Here is a 21,359-nt window from a genome sequence, read left to right on the forward strand (position 1 = left end):
CATCACGGCACCGGCAGTCGTCGGGATGAGCCAGAGGAGTAGGGTATCATTGCTGCTGTAGCATGAGTAATAGCATCAATAGAATCCTGTACCAATTTGTTGATATGTCACATGACGATGCAATAGTGGCTGCAGAGGAGAAAGCCTGCCAATCAGCTTTCCGAAGCGACCAAGGTGAAGCATGTTCTAGATGTCTGCGAATGGATAGGCGTAGAACAATAGGGAAATGGTCGCTGTCACAAAGATTGTCATGGACACACAACTGAATCAGGGTAAGATACTCGGGCTGCAAACTGTGAGATCAATAGCTGAAAATGTTCCATGGACCCCAGTGAAAATAGGTTGCAGCTCCGGTGTTGAGTAGGCAGAGGTCCAATTCTGAAAGGAGATGTTCTAGTACTCAGCCTCTGCGAGACATAGTGTCACCACCCCATAGAGGATTATGGGCATTAAAGTTCCCCAATAAGAGAAAGGGGGCAGGGAGCTGCCACTAACTCAAACAGCTCATGATCACAGAACGTTCCATATAGGGCTAAACAAACATTACATATTGTCATCCGAACTGACAGGTAGACACTAACAGCCACGGCCTTTAGTGCAATGGTAAGGAGCACCTGCTCACTGAAAATATGGAGCGTGTTAGAGTACAGACTCCACAGGACGCTTTTTCGACGCTAATGCAACTGGTGTAGTGGGGTTGGTAGTATTTCAGAGCAGGGAGGAGTTCACCATAAACAGTGTTTCCTGAAGCACTATGCCAATTACCGAGTAAGTAGAAATTAAATGACTGAGTTTGGTCGTATGGTGATAGTAGCCATTATAGATTCTTTGGAGGTGCATTGGAATCAGGTCTGAGAAAGTGGCAAATGGGAAAGATGGATGTGATTACTTCGCTACCACGTCATGGTACACCTGATTGCGTGATCCCTTGTGCATAGGCTCGACCACTGCAGGGTCGGGGAGCAGAACATTTGAAGCCTTAAAGTAGCTTATTGTTCTGCTTATCCTTCTTACCCTTCCGAGACTTCAATTTCTGTGAAGATTTCTGCAGTGAATTTTCTGGAAGAGAAGAGGACTGAACTTTTCTTCAGCCCGCAGCCTGTGGCTGCTGGTCCTTGTCTTGAGAGGGGGCACCTTGACAAGTGTCCTCAATTCCTGACACCAGAGGATGACTAGGCATCTCTGGCTGCAGAGATGGTGTGGGAACAACTGGTGCTATAGGTGTGCAGGATGAGGGAGCTGATGTTTCCTCCTCCAACTGTGGGGCAGGCCCTGGGTTGCAACCAAGGATAGGAAGTGTCACGCGAGACCCTGTTATCATGTGAAGTGTGGACTGTGATGACACAAAACTGGAGACCATATTATTCGGATGAAATCTTTCAACCTTTCCTCGCATTTTGGTAAGACAGGGCAGTCAAGCATTTTATACTATTGAATTTTCTGCTTCCTATCGAATACTGTGCATTGTGGTGAATGAGAAGGGTGCAGTCCTGGTCAGCTGACACATTCAGGGGATTCATCACAAGGACTGTCCTCATGGGACCTATCCAATGTGCCCAACAGACAACCTCATTAGAACAGTGGGAGTACATGTGTCAGAACCTTTGGCACTTTAAACATCTCATTGGAGGAGGTAAATAAAGCGTGACATCACAGCTATAAACCATGACCTTAACCTTCTCAGGTAAAATGTTGCCATCGAAGACTAGGATAAAAACTCCAGTGTCTGTTCTATTATCCTTAGGTCCCTTCTGGATGCGGCAAACAAAATGGACTCCACGCCACACCAGATTAGTATGCAGCACTTCATCAGTTTGTATCATTAGGTCCCAAAGGAAGATAACACCTTCAATTCTACTGAGCTTGTTATGAGGAGAAACGGTAACTGGTGTATCTATGCAAGACTGAAGTGCCCATGATTGGTTGATGTGCAAAGTTTTGATGAGCAAAGATACACTTTGCATCTCCTCTATTGCCACAACCTCCCCAAACTGAATTTCAATATTCTCAGCAAAGAAACATTTGGCTTTGTTAAGGTGAAAGAGCCGCTGTCAGTGCGGGAACACACCAAGAATCGGCAAACTGTCCACTTCCATTTCTCCTTGTCCGGCTCTTGTCTTAAGGCAAGGTCAATGACGGAAATGCCATAGGATTGTAAAGTTCTGCATTAAAATCACTGTTCCCAACTGATGAGACGGCCATGTTGGCATGGCAACCATGAAGTTTGATCTGTTTTATTGCAGATCATCTGCCACTCGCTTTGATTGGAGGCCCTCCCCATGGGTGCCACCCCACCATTCAAAGGCCACCTGGTACGGTAGCCATTGCCCAGAGTCCTGGTACCCTGAAGTGGACAGGCACCTACTCCTTGGCTGACAAAGGGAGGTCACATCTCGGGCATCGGTAGTGCAATCCCTGTGTTGTCAGGGGGAGCCACCGAGAGGGTACATAACCCCACCAAGATGCACTGGTTACTGCACTGGATTTCGTGTGCAAAGGTAGAATCACTTGATTGGTACATGCAAAAGGTAACAGGGCACAATGGAGATGTAATGCACCACAGTAAGGCATCCTTCCCCAAATAGCCCACACTTCAGTAAAATTTAGGAAATGGAGGACAAACCCAAAAATGGAACCAGAATAAAAAGCTAAAAAATGTGAGGGAAAAAAATGTTAAAAAATAAGGGAAAAGAGCAAAAATGTCCAGAAGTCCAAAGAACAATCAAGACCAAAGTAAAAAATTTGATCCAATAAAAAAGACTCCTGTTAGTCACAACAAGCAAGGAAGGGCTGCAGGTCTATTCCAGTCCCCAACACTGCAGTTAGGAACAGTGTTTGATAATGAATATGCATCGCAAACTGTAGTAGAACAATAGACCAGTTTTGGAAAAAGTACATTTTGATAGCACAAATGGAAACTTTCACTGCTATTGAACCATTAGAGCACATTCCCACACTTCAAACACCTCCCTTCTACAACGTCATCTTGAAAGTATGGATACTTCTCTGAACCTCCCTGTATAACAGACGCTGTCTATATTACCACACGTGTACATCATAAGTTGTTTGCTTGTTTATTTATTTTGTTTTAGGGTGCAAAAACAACTACAATCATGCACGCCCATATCAAAACTGTAGAACATGAAGACAAACAGAGGAGTTAAAAACAGCACCACGTCAATCCCAATCAATGGAAGATAAGACAGCAAAAAACAGGGATGTGGAGAAAGGTCTATAAAATACAAAGTAGAGAAATGAAGGTCCACAACTAAAAATTACATGGACTTTGCCATACTACTATGAGGCATAAAAAAATTTAAAAAAAAAAAAGAAAAGAAAAGAAAAAACACAGTTGACAGCCCATGTGTCATTCTTTAAAATGTCCAATAACACAGACAGCAAACCTGAATGAAGACAAACGGTTACAAAAAGGGCTTCGATCAGAAACTGGTGGACATTTAAAAGTTGGGCACAATTTGCACAAAGTGGTAGGGGAGCACTACTTAAATGACAATGGCTGAAAAGGCATTGCCCAACATGCAACTCAGTTAAAATGACCACCTCATGGCAGAAAGCCCAAGAGGAGGTCGTCCAAGTCACTGGGAGAGGCTTAATAACCCAGAGCTTATTCCTGTGGAGGCAGGACCAGCGGCGATGACAAAGTGACACCATCTCCAGACAGAGATCGTCAGGGGGGATATAAGAACTACTGGGTTGAGGTACGAGGAATGCAGCCTTGGCAGCAGCATCAGCAGCTGCATTTCCTGTCAGACCGACATGACCATGAACCCACATAAACATGTCAGTGGCTCCGTCAAGAGTCACCAAGTGACAGTCCTCCTGGACCCGTTGCACTATGGGATGGATAGTGTACAGCATAGACAGATTTTGAAGGGCACTGAAAGAGTCTGAACACATGACGCAACTGAAAAGCCCGTATTACCGGATGTACATAGTGGCCTGATACAGAGCGAAGAGCTGTGCTCTAAATACTGAGCAGTGTGCCAGAAGGCAATATTGAAAACACCGGCGTCAATGGCAAGGCACTCCCGGCACCATGGTGGCTCCAAGAGGCATCAGTATACACAAAAGTACTATTGCGAAGTTCATGTGAAGGTCATGAAACTGAAAGTGATAGAGCGAGGCCAGAATAGCGTCCTTAGACAGAGTATGAAGGACAATGTGAACATGGGCCACCACATGAAGCCAAGGTGATGAAGGGCGCAGTTAAGCCGCTAGAACAAGGGCCAAAAGTAGACTCCGGGAGGTAACAGAGAAGAGGGATGCACACCATACTGATGATTAAAAGAGTCATCAAAGAAGAAAGCATAGGATGGATGGCCACGCATGATAGACAAATGGTATGCATAACTGCTGAGGAAAAAGTCACGGCGGTAGGACAGTGATAGTTAGCACCTTCTGCATAGACACTCAACCGGGCTAGTTTACAAGACGCCAGTGGCCAAACGGATGCCAGGACGGTGGGTAGTATTGAGACGGCATAAGAGGGATGGACATGCAGATGCATAAACAAAGCGCCCACTCTACTTCCAAACAGACAAGGGACCAGTACAAGCAGAGGAGGGTGGTTCGATTGGCACCCCATGAAGTAGCATTGTGGACATTGAGGGACCACATACAGCGGGCTGCCAGGTAAGACATGTGGGAGGACCAAGATAGTTTCCTATTGAGCAGGAGCCCCAGGAGTTTCTTAGTTTGGTTGGTTGGTTTGGGGGATTAAAGGGACCAGACTGCCATGGTCATCGGTCCCTTTTTCCAAAGACATAGAACACCCACAGAGAACAAAAACGAGGAACAGAAGAGATCACAGACGATACAGAACAGGAGAGACTGAGACAAAACGAAACGAACGAAAACCACATAGAGATAAACGGTGGTTGGCCGACCATACAAATAAAAAAGGAAAAGCCAACCACTTAGAAACACATTAAAAAATCAGTGTAAAATCATAGGCCAAAGGCCAGAGTCGACACAAAACAAAAATAAAACAGAAACACTCAGATTAAATGATAAAATCCCCCTGCCCGAATAAAACGTAAAACTAAGTCAGCCATAGTGGAGTAGTCTGTTAAAAGGGCAGGGAGCGTATCAGGCAGCGCAAATGTCTGCCTGACCACAGCTAAAAGGGGGCAGGCCAACAGAATGTGGGCCACTGTCAAAGCCGCCCCGCAGCGACATACAGGAGGGTCCTCCCTGCGCAGTAAATAACTGTGTGTCAGCCGGGAGTGGCCAATGCGGAGCCGGCAAAGAACTACCGAGTCCCTGCGAGTGGCTCGCAGGGATGACCGCCACACAGCCGTCGTCTCCTTGACAGCACGGAGTTTATTGGACAATGGCAGTTCGCGCCATTCCTCGTCCCATAGCGCCAAGATTTTGCGGCGGAAGACTGCCCGCAAATCAGTCTCTGGGAGGCCAAGGTCCAGAGATGGCTTGCTGGTGGCCTCTTTCGCCAGGCGGTCAACATGTTCGTTACCCGGGATACCGACATGACCGGGGGTCCACACAAAGACCACAGAGCGGCCGCAACAGGCAAGAGTATGCAGAGACTCGTGGATAGCCATCACCAGACGAGAACGAGGGAAACACTGGTCGAGAGCTCGTAAACCGCTCAGGGAATCGCTACAGATAACGAAGGACTCACCTGAGCAGGAGCGGATATACTCTAGGGCACGAAAGATGGCGACCAATTCAGCAGTGTAAACGCTGCAGCCATCCTGCAAGGAACGTTGTTCGGAACGGTCCCCTAGAGTGAGCGCATACCCGACACGACCAGCAACCATCGAACCGTCAGTGTAGACAATACCAGAGCCCTGATACGTGGCCAGGAGAGAATAAAAGCGGCGGCGGAAGGCCTCTGGAGGGACTGAGTCCTTCGGGCCCTGTGCCAGGTCCAGCCGAAGGCAAGGGCGACGAACACACCATGGGGGTGTATGCAAAGTAGCCCGGAAAGTAGGTGGAACAGTGAAAACCTGAAGCCCAGAGAGAAGCTCTTTGACGCGGACCGCTACTGTACAACCAGACCGGGGCCGACGATCTGGCAGATGGACGACCGATCGTGGGAACAGGAGACGATAATTTGGATGCCCAGGCGAGCTGAGAACATGGGCAGCATAAGCGGCCAGCAAACGTTGGCGTCGGAACCGCAGGGGAGGGACACCTGCCTCCACGAGTAAGCTGTCCACAGGGCTGGTGCGGAAAGCACCAGTGGCAAGGCGTATCCCGCTGTGGAGAATTGGGTCCAGCATCCGCAACGCAGACGGGGATGCTGAACCATATGCCAGGCACCCATAATCCAGACGGGACTGGATTAACGCCTGGTAGAGCCGTAGCAGGGTAGAGCGGTCGGCTCCCCAGCGGGTGTGGCTCAAACACCGGAGTGCATTGAGATGCCGCCAACACGTCTGTTTGAGCTGCCGGATATGAGGCAGCCAAGTCAACCGGGCATCCAAAACCACCCCCAAAAACCTGTGGGTCTCCACCACAGCAAGGAGTTCGTCGGCAAGATAAAGCCGCGGCTCAGGATGGACTGTTCGGCGCCGGCAGAAATGCATAACGCGGGTCTTGGCTGCCGAAAACTGAAACCCATGGGCTACAGCCCAAGACTGCGCCCTACGGATAGCGCCCTGTAGCTGACGTTCAACAGCTGCAATGCCAGTAGAGCTGTAGTAAAGGCAGAAGTCGTCAGCATACAGGGAAGCAGAGACAGAATTACCCACGGCCGCAGCAAGCCCGTTAATGGCTATTAAAAACAGACAGACACTTAAAACAGAGCCCTGTGGCACACCGTTCTCCTGGACGTGGGAGGAACTATACGAGGCCGCGACTTGCACGCGGAAGGTACGACACGACAGAAAATTGCGGATAAAAATCGGCAGAGGACCCCGAAGACCCCATCCATGAAGCGTAGAAAGAATGTGATGACGCCACGTCGTATCGTACGCCTTCCGCATGTCGAAAAAGACAGCGACCAGGTGCTGACGGCGGGAAAAGGCAGTACGGATGGCCGACTCCAGGCTCACCAGATTGTCGGCGGCGGAGCGGCCTTTACGGAACCCACCCTGAGATGGAGCCAGAAGGCCCCGAGACTCCAGTACCCAATTCAAGCGCCGGCTCACCATCCGTTCAAGCAACTTGCAAAGAACGTTGGTGAGGCTAATGGGACGGCAGCTGTCCACCTCCAGAGGGTTCTTTCCAGGCTTCAAAACGGGGATGACAATGCCTTCCCGCCATTGCGACGGAAACTCCCCCTCGACCCAAAGACGGTTGTAAAGATCGAGAAGGCGCCGCTGGCAGTCCACTGAAAGGTGTTTCAGCATCTGACAGTGGATGCCATCTGGCCCAGGACCGGTATCAGGGCAAGCAGCGAGGGCACTGCGAAATTCCCACTCACTAAATGGAGCATTGTAAGATTCTGGGTGGGTGGTGCGAAACGAAAGGCTCCGACGTTCCATCCGCTCTTTAATGGAGCGGAAGGCCTGGGGGTAATTCGCAGAAGCGGAACTCAGAGCAAAATGCTCTGCTAAGCGATTTGCAATGACGTCGGAGTCAGTACAAACTGCTCCATTCAGTGAGAGCGCAGGGACGCTGACAGGTGGCCGATAGCCGTAGACGCGTCGAATCCTGGCCCAGACCTGCGATGGAGTGACATGGAGGCCAATTGTGGACACATACCGCTCCCAGCACTCCTTCTTGCCTTGGCGGATAAGGAGGCGGGCCCGCGCACGCAGCCGTTTGAAGGCGATAAGGTGGTCGAGGGAGGGATGTCGCTTGTGACGCTGGAGCGCCCGCCGGCGATGTTTAATCGCTTCAGCGATCTCAGGCGACCACCAAGGCACAGCCTTCCGCCGAGGGGACCCACAGGAATGGGGAATGGCAGATTCGGCGGCAGTAACGATGCCGGTGGTGACCGATTGAACCACCGCATCAATGTCATCAGTAGAGAGAGGCTCAAAAGCGGCAGTGGAGGAGAACAAGTCCCAGTCAGCCTTATTCAGAGCCCATCTGCTAGGGCGCCCAGAAGAGTGGCGCTGTGGTAGTGACAAAAAGATCGGAAAATGGTCACTACCACACAGGTCGTCATGCACACTCCATTGGACAGACGGTAAGAGGCTATGGCTACAGATGGAAAGGTCAATGGCGGAGTAGGTGCCATGCGCCACACTGAAGTGTGTGAAGGCACCATCATTTAACAGCGAGAGATCGAGCTGCGACAATAAATGCTCAACGATGGTGCCTCGACCTGTTGCCACTGACCCACCCCACAGAGGGTTATGGGTGTTGAAGTCGCCCAATAGCAAGAAAGGTGGCGGCAATTGGGCGACCAGTGCAGCCAGGACATGCTGCGAGACATCACCATCCGGTGGAATGTAAAGACTGCAGATGGTAACAGCCTGTGGCGTCCACACGCGTACAGCGACAGCCTCTAAAGGCGTCTGGAGAGGAACAGACTCGCTGTGCAGAGTGTGAAGGACATATATGCAGACGCCACCAGACACCCTTTCATAAGCTGCTCGGTTCTTAAAATAACCCCGATAGCCACGGAGGGCGGGGGTTCGCATTGCTGGAAACCAAGTTTCCTGGAGAGCAATGCAGAAGAAAGGGTAAAGGCTGAGAAGTTGACGGAGCTCGGCTAGATGGTGGAAGAAACCGCTGCAGTTCCACTGGAGGATGATGTTGTCCATGGCTGGGAAAGGCGTGACGGGACTGGGAAGGCAGATTACGCCGCTGGGTCACCTGTTGCCTCCGATGGAGCATCCGTACAAATGCCATCCATTGCGTCCGAGGGACCGGCAAGAGCGAGGTCCTCAGCGGACGCCAGAATCTCCACCTCGTCCTCAGAGGCAGAGCTTGTAGGAAGCGGTGGGATCGGTGCCACCGCAATACCGTTGGTCTTGGGGACTTTCTTCTTTTTCTGCTTCTCTCGCTGTGCCTTCGGCGGTTCAGGCTGCATGGGCTTCACTGGGTCAGTCTCAGGGACAGACGACGACCGCGAGGCCCGACGACCAGGGACTGGCGGTTGTTTCAACCACTGGCGGGCGTCCGCTTTCCCACTGGTCGGAACTTGCGAAGGGAGGTCCCCAAGGGATCCCTTCCTGGCGAGAGCAGCCGAAGAAGTCTTACGCTTCTCCGGCTGGGAAGGGGGAGCTGATGTCCCCGAAGGTTGGGAGGGTGTTGCTCCTGAAGAAGATGGAGCAGGAGCAACAGGGTGGGAAGTGCCCCCCACAAGCAAGGGGGCCAGTGGATGCTGACCGATCTTAGAGCCGATTCGTGATGACGGGAGAACCGTCGTTGCAGCAGCGGCGTAGGTTGACGGCATTGCCACAGGATGGAGCCTCTCATATTTCCGTCTAGCCTCGGGGTAGGTCAGCCGGTCCAAGGTCTTATATTCCATTATCTTCCGTTCTTTCTGCAATATCCTACAGTCCGGCGAGCAGGGGGAATGGTGTTCTCCGCAGTTAACACAGATAGGAGGCGGGGCACATGGAGTATCGGGATGCGAAGGACGTCCGCAAGCCCGACACGTCATGCTGGAAGTACAGCGAGATGACATGTGCCCGAACTTCCAGCATTTAAAACACCGCATCGGAGGAGGGATGTATGGTTTCACATCACAACGGTAAACCATCACCTTAACCTTTTCGGGTAAGACATCACCCTCAAAGGCCAAGATGAAGGCACCGGTGGCGACCTGATTATCCCTCGGACCCCGATGGACGCGCCGGACGAAGTGAACACCTCGTCGTTCGAGGTTGGCGCGTAATTCATCATCGGACTGCAGAAGAAGATCCCGGTGGAATATAATACCCTGGACCATGTTCAGACTCTTATGCGGCGTGATGCTAACGGAAACATCCCCCAACTTGTCACAATTGAGCAACCTCCGTGACTGGGCAGAGGATGCCGTTTTTATCAACACCGATCCAGACCGCATCTTGGACAAGCCCTCCACCTCACCGAACTTGTCCTCTAAATGCTCTACAAAGAACTGAGGCTTCACGGATAGAAAAGATTCCCCATCAGCTCTGGTACAGACAAGATATCTGGGCGAATACGTCTCAGTGTCACGCAATGCCTGTCGTTCCTCCCATGGTGTGGCGAGGGAGGGGAACGATTTGGGGTCATAAACGTTACCTTTAAAATGGGCTCTCGAACGCTTAGAGACTGCTGACGGCTGGCCGCCAGCGACAGATGATGTACCACGCTTCATTGCGGGTCATCCGCCCTGATGCCACCTACTCCGACCAAGGGCCCTCCCCACGGGCGCCACCCAGCCACAGCAAAGGCCACCTGGCAGGATGGCCATTGCCGGGAGTCCTGATGCCCCAGGGAGATGGGCATCTACTCCTTGGCATACGTGGGGAGTGAACGGCGCAGGCATCAGTAGAGCGATCCCTGTGTTGTCAGGGGGCTACAACCAAGAGGGTACATGGCGACCCCACCACAACGGACTGGCTACCGTGCTGGATCTTAGGTGCAAAAATGGCCAAGGTCGTCGTCACAGTTAAAAGAAACACTGCAGAGTGCAGCGTGGGAATCGCCCAAGAGATCGAAAACGAGCGGGACACCATTGCAACGACGAGAAAGACGGCTATAGGTCTAATTGCACGAAGGATACAGTGCACCATGTAAGGTGCCCTTCCCCAATTGGCTCGCTCTTCGGAATAATTTAGATAGATGGAGGTCAAACCCGAGAGGGGACCATCACATAAGGCCGAAACGTTTGAGACTCCTTTTAGTCGCCTCTTACGACAGGCAGGACTACCGCGGGCCTATTCTTACCCCCGAACCCGCAGGGGGGGTTTCTTAGTTTCATCGAATGGATGAGCAACAGGCCCAAGATGGAAAGGTGGTAGGAGAAACCAACTGCACCACCAAAAATTCATACAAACTGTTTTGTCAGTGGAAAAATGAAAGTCATTGTCAATGCTCCATGAGTAAAGACGATTGAAACATCGCTGAAGACACCGCTCAGTAAGACAGGTCCGTAGAGAACTGCAATAGATGGCAAAATCGTCAACAAAAAGGGAGACTGATATTACCGAAGGGAGACAGGCCATTATAGGGTTAATGGCAACATCAAAGAGGACAATGCTCAGGATGGAAGCATGAGGTATACCGTTTTCCTGGATAAAGGTCTCCAACAAGGAGGAACCCACATGTACCTCAATAACTCTGTCTTTTAAAAATTCCTTAATGAAACACAGCAGGTGACCACAGAAGCCCCATGTGTAGAGATCACAGAGGATACCAGTCCTCTAGCAGGTATCATAAGCTTTCTCTAATCCAAAAAACATGGCTACAGTCTGGGATTTCTGCAGAAAACCAGTCATGACATGGATGGACAAAGTGACGAGATGGTCAACTGCAGAATGGCATACTCGAAGTCCACAGCGTGCAGTGGTTAGTAAATTGTGCGACTCAAGCCACCATACCAGCCAGGCATGAATCATACGTGCCATCACCCTGCAAACCAGCTCGTGAGAGATGGGGCGATAGCTAGAAGGAAGGTGTTTGACCTTGTTGGGCTTAGGTATGGGTATGACAGTAGCTTCACACCAGCGTCTGGGAAACATACCGTCTGCCCAGATGCAGTTGTACATATTAATGTCCTTATTGGGCTTAGGTATGGGTATGACAATAGCTTCACACTAGTGACTGGGAAACATACCGTCTGCCCAGATGCAGTTGTACATATTAATGTCCTTATTGGGCTTAGGTATGGGTATGACAATAGCTTCACACTAGTGACTGGGAAACATACCGTCTGCCCAGATGCAGTTGTACATATTAAGCAGAAAGTGCTTGCCTGCAAGAGAAAGGTGCTGCAACTTCTGAACATGAACAGCTTCTGGCCCTGGGGCAGAGGATTAGGATAAAGTGTAAGCACGGTCTAGCTCCCTTATAGTAAAGGTGGCATTGTAACACTCAGGATTCTAAGAGAAGGATATCGTCTGAGTCTCCTCCACTCATTTTCTGTGGAGGAAGACAGGGTGATAGTGGGAGGGGCTCGAAATTTGCGAAAAATGGTGGCCCAAGGTGTTTGAGATAGCATTAGCATCCATGACGACATCGTCTGCTACTGTCAGGCTAGAAAATGGGGAATGGATCTCGGTCCAGAGGGCTATAAGAGATTGGCCCACACGACGGAAGAAGGAGTGGAACTGTTAAAAGAACTAATGAATGAAATCCAGCTAGCTTTTTTGCCATCCCGAAGAACACAACGATTCAGAGCACGCATTTGTTTATAATTGCAGTAGCCACCAGAAAGATCGCGGGAGGCGCACATTGGCACGGTGTGTCAAGGACAGTAGTTGCCGCAAGTGAAGTCCCGTCCACCAGAGGGCATGCGAGAATTCGGCCGCAAGTGTCATTTTGTCACGGAGCAGTCGCGAGAGTCGTACGCCCACATTATGGTGCGCGATGTCATTGTTCGTTCGGCCCCTGATAGGGAGGTCCGGCAACGGGCCCTGCAGTTGGAAGACCCTTCCCTTGAGGAAGTCCTGTCCATTGCTCAATCGTATGAAGTTTCTCACGCCGCAGGTCAACAGTTGGAAGTGTGGTGTGACGTCACGGCAGTTCAGGGCGTTGCGGCCGTGACCACTGCATCTGGGGTGGACAACGTGCGAGCGGTTCAATCCGGCCGTTACAGTCGCTCCTGCACGGTGCGTAAACAGAGTTCCGGCCGCCGGCCCCTGTTACCGTCCTGTGCGTCGTGCTGTATACACCATGATCGGTCAGAGTGTCCCCAGCGTTGGGCCGTTTGTCGCAAATTTAATAAAAAAGGACACATTGCTAAAGTTTGCCGCTCAGCCTCAAAAGAATCGAAGGAAGCAGGTACAGAGGACATGTATGTTGACATTCAGGAAGTTTCATCGGGCCAGGCTCCCGCCGCATCGGCACACAAACTCTTTATCGAGGTGTCAGTTCGGTCACTCCGATTACAACTGCAAGTAGATACGGTCACAGCAGTTTCCTTGTTGAATGCACAAACTTACTCCGACCTTAGGTCACCCCTGTTGGCGCCCATTTACCAGCGTCCATGTGGTTATGGTAAACAGTTCATTCCACTACTGGGTCAACTCACTACTGACATTACTTACAAATCAGTCACTCGGCCTCTTACCTTTATTGTTGTTAGTGATGCGAGCTCCGTTAACCTTTTTGGATTGGATGCCTTTCAAGCTTTCGGTTTTTCTATCGCAGACACCGTACAGTTGGTCTCCGAAGATGTTCCCTATCAATCATTGGAATCTTTGACCTCCGACTTTCAGGATGTCTTTGAGGAGGGCCTGGGGCGTGTTTTCGACTTTGAAGCTCACTTAACGTTGAAGGCGTCGGCTCGCCCGCATTTTCTACGCGTGAGGCAGATCCCCTTGGCTCTCCACCCTCAGGTAAAAGCAGAGCTAGGCCGACTGACAGCCCTCGGGGTCGTTCTTCCCATTTCTTCTAGTGCGTGGGCTTCGCCCCTCGTTATTGTCAGGAAACCCTCGGGAAAATTACGTCTTTGTGGCGATTTCAAGGCCACCATTAATTCCCAATTGGTGGTAGACACCTATCCCTTGCCTTGTTCTGATGAATTGTTCTCCACCGTGGCGTGAGGCCAATATTTTTCGAAAATCGATCTTTCAGAGGCTTATCATCAGATACCACTTGATGAGAACTCCAAACGGCTGGCGGTCGTCAAAACCCCATTTGGCCTTTACCAATACCAGCGGTTGGCCTTCAGAATATCCAGTGCCCCGGCGATATTTCAGCATTATCTTGAGCACGTCACATCAACAATCCCTCATTGTATTAATTACGTGGACGACATAATTGTCACAGGCCGCAGCACGAAGGAACACTTGCACAACCTTTGAACCCTCTTTCTCAAATTCAGGTCCGTGGGCCTGCGTTGCAACCTGGTTAAGTCGAACTTCTTCCAACCGTCCATCGAGTATGTGGGCTACACCATCCCTCAGCATGGCGTCCAGCCGCTAGGAAGTTTGGTCCAAGGTATCGTCGACCTTCCGCGGCCCGCTTCGCTGAAGGAGTTACAAGCTTTTTTAGGCAAGATTGCCTATTACCACCGGTTCATTCCCAGGGCTTCCACCATAGCCTGCCCCCTGTACTGCCTTCTGCGCAAGGGTGTTCCTTTTGATTGGTCTCTGGCATGCGAGCGAGCGTTCACCTCGATGAAGGGGCTCCTCACGTCAGCGCCTTGTTTGGCTACTTTTGACCCCAATAAGCCGTTGGTCCTGGCTACGGATGCTTCGCAATATGGGGTGGGTGCGGTCCTGGCCCATCGCAAAGCGGATGGCTCCGAGCAGCCGCTGGCGTTTGCGTCAAAAACTCGTAGTCCCACGCAGGCCCATTACTCACAGGTGGAAAAAGCGGCTTTGGCCATTGTATATGCTGCTACCAAGTTTCACCCTTTCTTGTATGGCACAAAGTTTCAGTTAATCACTGACCATAAGCCATTAATATTGTTATTTGACCCCGCCTCTCAGATGCCCGATAGGGCGGCCCACAGACTGCAGTGCTGGGCCTTGTTCCTCTCTAAGTACCGTTATGACATTCCTTTTCGCCCTATCAGACAGCATGCCAACGCCAACGCTCTTTCCCTTCTTCCGGTGGGCCCGGATCCTAAGTTCGATCGGGAGGAGATAACGTGTTTTCATTTGGATATGGCATCCCGCCAAGCGATTGATGGCTTCCCAATCACTAGTTCTAGAGTCGCCAGGGAAACGGCAGCTGACCCAGTTCTCCGGCAAGTAGTTCGCTTCGCTCAGCAGGGGTGGTCGTCCCGACCTCCAGGACGGGCCTCGGACACTCTTCGTAATTGTTCTCCTTCTGGCTACTGATGATGCAGCTCCTCCCGTGGTTGTTCCTGCCAGTTTGTGAAGGGAGGTCCTCACGTTATTACATGAGGGGCACTGGGGTGTTTCCTGTACTAAAATCTTGGCTCGCAGACATGTGTATTGGTCCAGTATTGACAGATAAATTGAGCACTTGGTGGCCGTCTGTTCCCAGTTTGCGGGTAAACAGGCGTCTCCCAGGTCAGCGGTCTCTTCATGGCCGCCTGCAACCCAGGCATGGGAATGTGTTCACATAGATTTTGCGAGCCCGTTTCTCAATGGCTTTTGGCTCATTGTCATTGATGCTTATTCCCGATTCCCATATGCGGTTTGCTGCTCCCCAACCACTTCAGAAGTTGCAATCCAGGCACTCACGAAAATCCTTTCTGTGGAAGGTCTGCCAGTCACCCTGGTATCGGACAATGGACCTCAGTTTAATACGCAGACCTTCCAGGATTTTTGTAGGCACTTTGTTATTCGGCATGTTTGCTCTCCCCTCTTTCATCCACAATCGAATGGGGAAGCCGAGCGCATGGTGTGCACGTTTAAGACGCAGATGAAAAAGTATGTGCACGAATTTCCTGCGGAGGAGGTGTTGACGTTTTTCCTGACGGCATACCGGACCACACCGATGGGAGAACGCAGCCCCACAGAGCTCCTCCACGGGCGCCAACGGACTCTGCTGCACCTCCTCCGGCCTGGTCCTCATCAGTCTTCGCAAAACGGGGTACCCGGCTTTCCACCAGGTATGTCGGTCTGGGCACATGGGTTTGGTTGCAATCCACATTGGATACCGGCGGTGGTCCTGCGCCGCCATGGCCGCCGGCTCTATACCTTGCAGGCAGGGGACCGGGAGGTATGTCGTCACCAAAATCAGCTACGTCCACGTTTGGGCGCCCACCCTCCAACCCCTCGGGCGCCGGCTTCCCCACTGCCGGCACCCGTGTTGTTTTCTCAGGGGACGCCACCGCCCCTCCCACCTGTGCCTCCGCCACACTGTGATGGTTCTCATCCTTGGCGGCGTGCGATAGCTCCCGCACCGGCATCGCCATCATTCAAGATCCCCCGGCGAGAGCCGGCCCCCCTCGCAGACCCAGTTTCTCAGGAGGCCGGTTCACCTGTGGTTGTGCCTTCCCCGTCGTCCCCGCCACTGGGTCTTGCCTCTCCCAAGGTGGAACGGGATCGGGAGTTCAACAGCTTGTCGCCCGTTCTGTCCCGGGCTCCGGTGGTGGGACGACGGGAGCCTCTTCGTGTGGGTCACTTCCAACCGTATTCGAAGGTTGCGGCTCAAGGGTTGGCAGATCCCCCCCGACTCCAGCATTCCAATGGACATGGAGGTCATGGCTACTGCACAACGCTCCACCTTCCGACGCAGTGGATCACAATGGCTTCATCCCAAAAGGAGGAAGAGTGCAGTAGCCACCAGAAAGATCGGGGGAGGTGCACATCGGCAACGAGCGTCACGGACAGTAGTTGCCACAAGTAAAGGTCTGTCCACCAGAGGGCACGCGAGAAATCGGCCGCGCCCTCTGCCGGTGGAACAACAACAACTTAGACAGTACGGACCATGCCCAGTCAGTTTACATCGGGCATGCCTAGCAGACAGTTCCCGGTCTACAAAATGTGAAGTGCGACGGACATCGTGAATCGTGTTACTACAATAATAAATGAAGTTTGCCATTGTAGATGACGGTTAGAAACACAGAGAGCACATCTCCGGACCCAATTTGCATCACGGCATACCTCAGTCCATCAAGGGACTGGGACACAGTGTAGTAAAGAGGTAGTGCTGGGAATGGAACATTGTGCAACAGTGAGGATAACTTTTGTAAAATAGTCCACTTGGTCATCACAACTGGGGAAATCTTGTTTGTTGAAGGTCACCAGAAGGAGTAAAGCTGCCAGTCGGCCTTAGTAAGCTGCCATTTGGGTGTGCACGCAGGTGGGGTAGGAGTCAGCAAACGAATAGCACACGGGAAATGGTTGCTCGAGTAGGTGTCAGAAAGAGCAGACCACACAAGACAATGGGCAATCTGGGCAATGCAGAAGGATGAGTAAAAATGGGAATAGGTGTGCGAGGAGTCTGAAAGGAATGCAGGTGCTGCTGTGTTAAGGCAGAAGAGGTTAAGTTGGTTAAGGTCAGCCAAGTGGGCACCTCTCTGACAGGTTCTGGGAGAACCCCAAAGGGGATTGTGCACATTAAAGTCACCAAGCAGCAGAAATGGGTGAGGTAACCGCCCAGTAAGCTGGAGGAAGTCTCCCTGATGACATCGAATGACAGAGGAATGTAAACGGTACCAAGATAAAAGGTCAAGTGAGGAATGAAAAGGCAAAATGCAACTGCTTGAAGACAGGTAGGCAGGGAGATGAGTTGACTATGAACATCTTCCCATATGAGCAGCATGACTCCTTCTTGAGATAGAATGCTGACCTCGGGGAGGTCGTCAATACAGAACATGAAGAAACGCAAAAGCTCAAAGTGGTCGTGAGGACGCAATTCTGTTTCTTGAAGGCAGAGTACAAGGGAATGATGCAATTCTAAAAGCAGCCATAAATTCTCTTTGCAACATCAAAGGCTGCGAACGTTCCGTTGGAGGAGAGTCATGATGAGGAAAGAATGAAGGGGTGTCACCTCGGTGGCGAAGACTCACTTCTACATGACACAGAGGCACGAGGATCCTGCTCCATGGGGTCCACAGATGCATCGCCTTTCTTTTGCTGTCAGCCTGCAGAGTCCAACACAGAAAAATGGTTGGTGGTGCGCACCGTCGACACACTGGCTGGCCGGATGATGGTATCACGTGTTGACACTATCAAAGAGGATCTTCGAGTAGGTGAAGGAGAAGACTGTTTGCCTCTGTTAAGACTCCTTTGAGCCTTTCCCATCAGCAGAGGAAGACTCAAGTGTTTGGCTGGAGGGACGTATGAAATCTGCACGAGAGAATTCCTTCTGTCCTTTCCAGCCTGCCTGTTATGTAGCTGCTGACTTCGTCCCATGCAGCGAGAGTTTGATGGCTTGTTGCACATATGGACGAGGGGCTACCATGTGACTGGGTTATAACCTAAGAGGTGAATTTGAAGTCACATGTATGCATGGACACATCCATCATGGAGCAAGATGTCGCAAACAGAACTGTAATTGCCAGATGGTAGAATGCAGGGTTTGTCACTAGCCAGTAACTTGCAAGTGTCTGGGTAAGGTACTTTTTCCTTTACCCGAATCTCCTAAACAGCCCGCTCATCGAGATACACGGGGCGATCTGAAGAGGAAGTGGCATGGTCGCCATTGCAGTTGATGCAGCAGGGAGGAGGAGGCACACAATTGCCCTCTTAAGCATCCGTACCACAAGTTACACATTTGGCCGGGTGTCGACAAGATGTTAGAGCGTGGTTGAAATGACGATACTGGTAGAAGCGCATTGGGTTCGGAATGTGTGGTCAGACTGTCATAACTTCATATGCTGCTTTGATCTTGCATGGAAGCACCACTCTATCAAAGGTGAGAGAAAGAGTGTGTGTGGGTACTAAGGAGGCATATAACTTTTCTTACCCGAAGGATGGAAATGCACCCTGATCAGAGAGGTACGTTTGGATTTTGGCCTCTGTCTGGTAGTCAAGCAGCCTAGTGTAAATAACACTACGGGAAGAATGCAGAGTCCTATGGGCCTTGACACAAACAGGATAGCCGTGGAGAAGCGAAGCAGCAAGCTGTTGTTGTGCTTGAGAATCAGAAGTAGTCTCAAAAAGCAAAGTGACATTCCATAAACTAGAGCAGGATTTCACAGGGTTGGCAATTGCATCAACACTTTTCTGAATAATAAATGGATTTACCCTTGCAAAGGACTGACCGTCTTCAGTAAGTGAAACTATAAGGAAGTGTGGTGCAGCTGGGAGGGTGTTCTGATCGGGAGCTCCAATCCGTTTACGTTTGGTAGACGGGGACTGCAAAGATAATGATTCGCTCATTGTGAGGAAATACGCCATGATTGCCAGCATCTCTGATGGCACGCTCCTTTCAACTTGGGGGGGGGGGGGGGGGGGCCTTCACAAGGGGGCACACCTGCCTTAGGTGACTGTTCACACCTCAGGTCACAACTGGCGAACACCTGACAGAGGGACCAATCGACAAATTGGGAAGGCAGCAGCTTAGGGTATCACTCCTCCCTGGGCCTGGCCTGTACCAGGGGCTACGTATTAACCGTACCTGCCGATCCGAGGCTGGGAACTACGCATTACCCAGTCACCTGTTACGCATCAAGACACGTGGGGCAGGAGGAAGTAGAAAAAAGAGGAGCCTCAACAGCTGAAGCAGGAGGATGATAGGATAAGGTGAATGAAGAAAGAAAAAAAGGAATGAAAAACAGTGGTGAGACCGTTCTTATGTCAGCTATGGACAGTGACGAACATTCCCCAAGACACTGTAGACTTGTTCCCCAAGGGAGGGGGAAAAAGAATAGCAAGAGGACAGACATACAGCACTAAAGGGAAAAGATACTGCAAAGGCTGGGGCCTCATGGTAGCCAAGCATGAATGTGCAAAAGGCTGGCAAGTCCCCTGGGGGCACATCAGAAGTGATTGTAGAGCTTTTTATATGTGATTATCTACGGCTGTTGGGTAACTTGGAAAAAACATATTCATACCATCAGCTGTACAATTTTGTTCATTCTCGACTGGTTTCGATTGGTACAGTCACTATTGCAATTGTGCCAAGGCGCAGCATGTTTATATGGACTTTATTAAGACAGACTATTATGACAATTAGTGTGTTTTACATTTGTATTGAAAATACCCCAGCCTCTGTCTAACCTCCCGACTGCTCCTAGCTACCCTACCCTCTTTCCACCTCATACATTTATGTTCCCACAAGCAGCACTTTTACTGTCCCCTACCCTGCTATTACTTCCCCTACCTGCCCCAAACCTCCTACTTACACCCACCACCCGGTTACATCTCTCATCACGTGCAGCTGCTCGCAGTGTGGCCTCAGCAGCCAGAGACTGTGGTCACATGTGTGTGAGTTGTGTTTGCAAGAGTGTGTGCATGTTCTATCTCCGACAAAGGTCTTGTTGGCCGAAAACTCATTTTCTGACAGTGTTTTTGTTGTGCCTATCTGTGATTCAGCATTTCCGCTATATAGTAAGTAGCAACCACACTTTTCACAATAACGTTACATTTGTATGATTCATATACGACAAACGTATGGTTGATCCACTGATGTGCAGTGCTTTTCTTCTTTAAGATGGTTGTAAAAATTGAAACCAGTAGAGAATAAACATAAAATTGTGCAGCTGATGGCAGGAATATGCTTTTTCCAAAAGAAGCAATCGTGTTGCACACCCAATGGCACCCAACAGCATCACTTCAGATGCTGGGCGCACATAACAATGACGAATGCAACCTGTCAAAGATTATTTTCCTTGGAGCCTTTATGCAATGATAAGTTCATTGTGATGCTGGCCTTTATGCAATGATAAGTTCATTGTGATACTGTAGGCAGAAGTGGGATTCATTTGGAAGGACTACGTGGTGCTACTTGAGTGCCGAGTGTTGTCAATGGGTGCAACATAGTCAGTTTGTCTCTCTCTTCTGCCACATCACGAGAAGCTCCAACAAAGGCGATCATGCTGACAGTCCACAGTGGCAATGTCACACTGTCTGTGTGGATACTTGCAAAGAAGCTCAATTCCTGACTAAAGGCATGTGATGTGGCTGTACGATCCTGCAAGGCCAAGAGAAATGTCTGTTCTCTGAAACATTAGACACTAGTGCTAGTAGCTGAGATGCTGCACAGTGTGAAGTATGGCCTTTCTGAACCCACTAATTCCAGATTCATATGACAATTGTGGTATACTGACAAATGCGAGCACCAGTATTGTGGAATTGTAAAGGTCTTGATAGGTCATGGTCATGCTGCTGTCACTTTCCAATGTGCTGGTTGACATTTCTCTCTCTTAGACAGTGCATAACACAATCATCTCACAAATTACCAAATTCAAAGGTGATTTCTGAGTGAGAAACCTGCAGTATAATATTTCCTCATATTTAAAACGTCTATGGCATTACTCCTGCCTACTTGCTGCATTATTGTTTTTAACAAAAAAAGTGGCATAAAACACTATGTTCTGAGAAGAGGTACAATGAAGTACAGAATAAAGGAAAAATGATTTCAACAGAAGTAAAGCTAGTACAACAGATGTTTCAAATAAGAGTAATTGCAGGTTAAAGAATGGTGTAGGGAAGGGTTTAAGCTCAATGGCAATGATGTTTAATGTCCGAGATACAATGAAAGAATTAAAATAAAAACTCATAATGAGAATGTAAATGGTAAAATTTATGCCTAAAGTAAGAATGTCACAGAAGAATGTAATATACAAGCTACTTAGCAGGAATATGGCATAATAACAAGGAAAGGATACATACTAAAAACAAATGCAGAGTACTGGAAAATGGATAACTATCTGCTACACACCACAGCTGTCAGCCTCTTCTCAAATTCATGTG

The 21,359-nt window shown here is 50.1% G+C and overlaps 1 protein-coding gene across 3 annotated transcripts in view; it reads right to left on the reverse strand.

The window, feature by feature from the left end:
- Positions 1 to 21,359, reverse strand: part of LOC124605408 (dynactin subunit 1) — a 166,903-nt gene that overhangs the window by 140,461 nt on the left and 5,083 nt on the right. The window lies entirely within an intron of this gene.

This window comes from Schistocerca americana, chromosome 3 (genome assembly GCF_021461395.2).
Source record: "Schistocerca americana isolate TAMUIC-IGC-003095 chromosome 3, iqSchAmer2.1, whole genome shotgun sequence".
In the NCBI taxonomy this organism is placed as follows: Eukaryota; Metazoa; Arthropoda; class Insecta; order Orthoptera; family Acrididae; genus Schistocerca; species Schistocerca americana.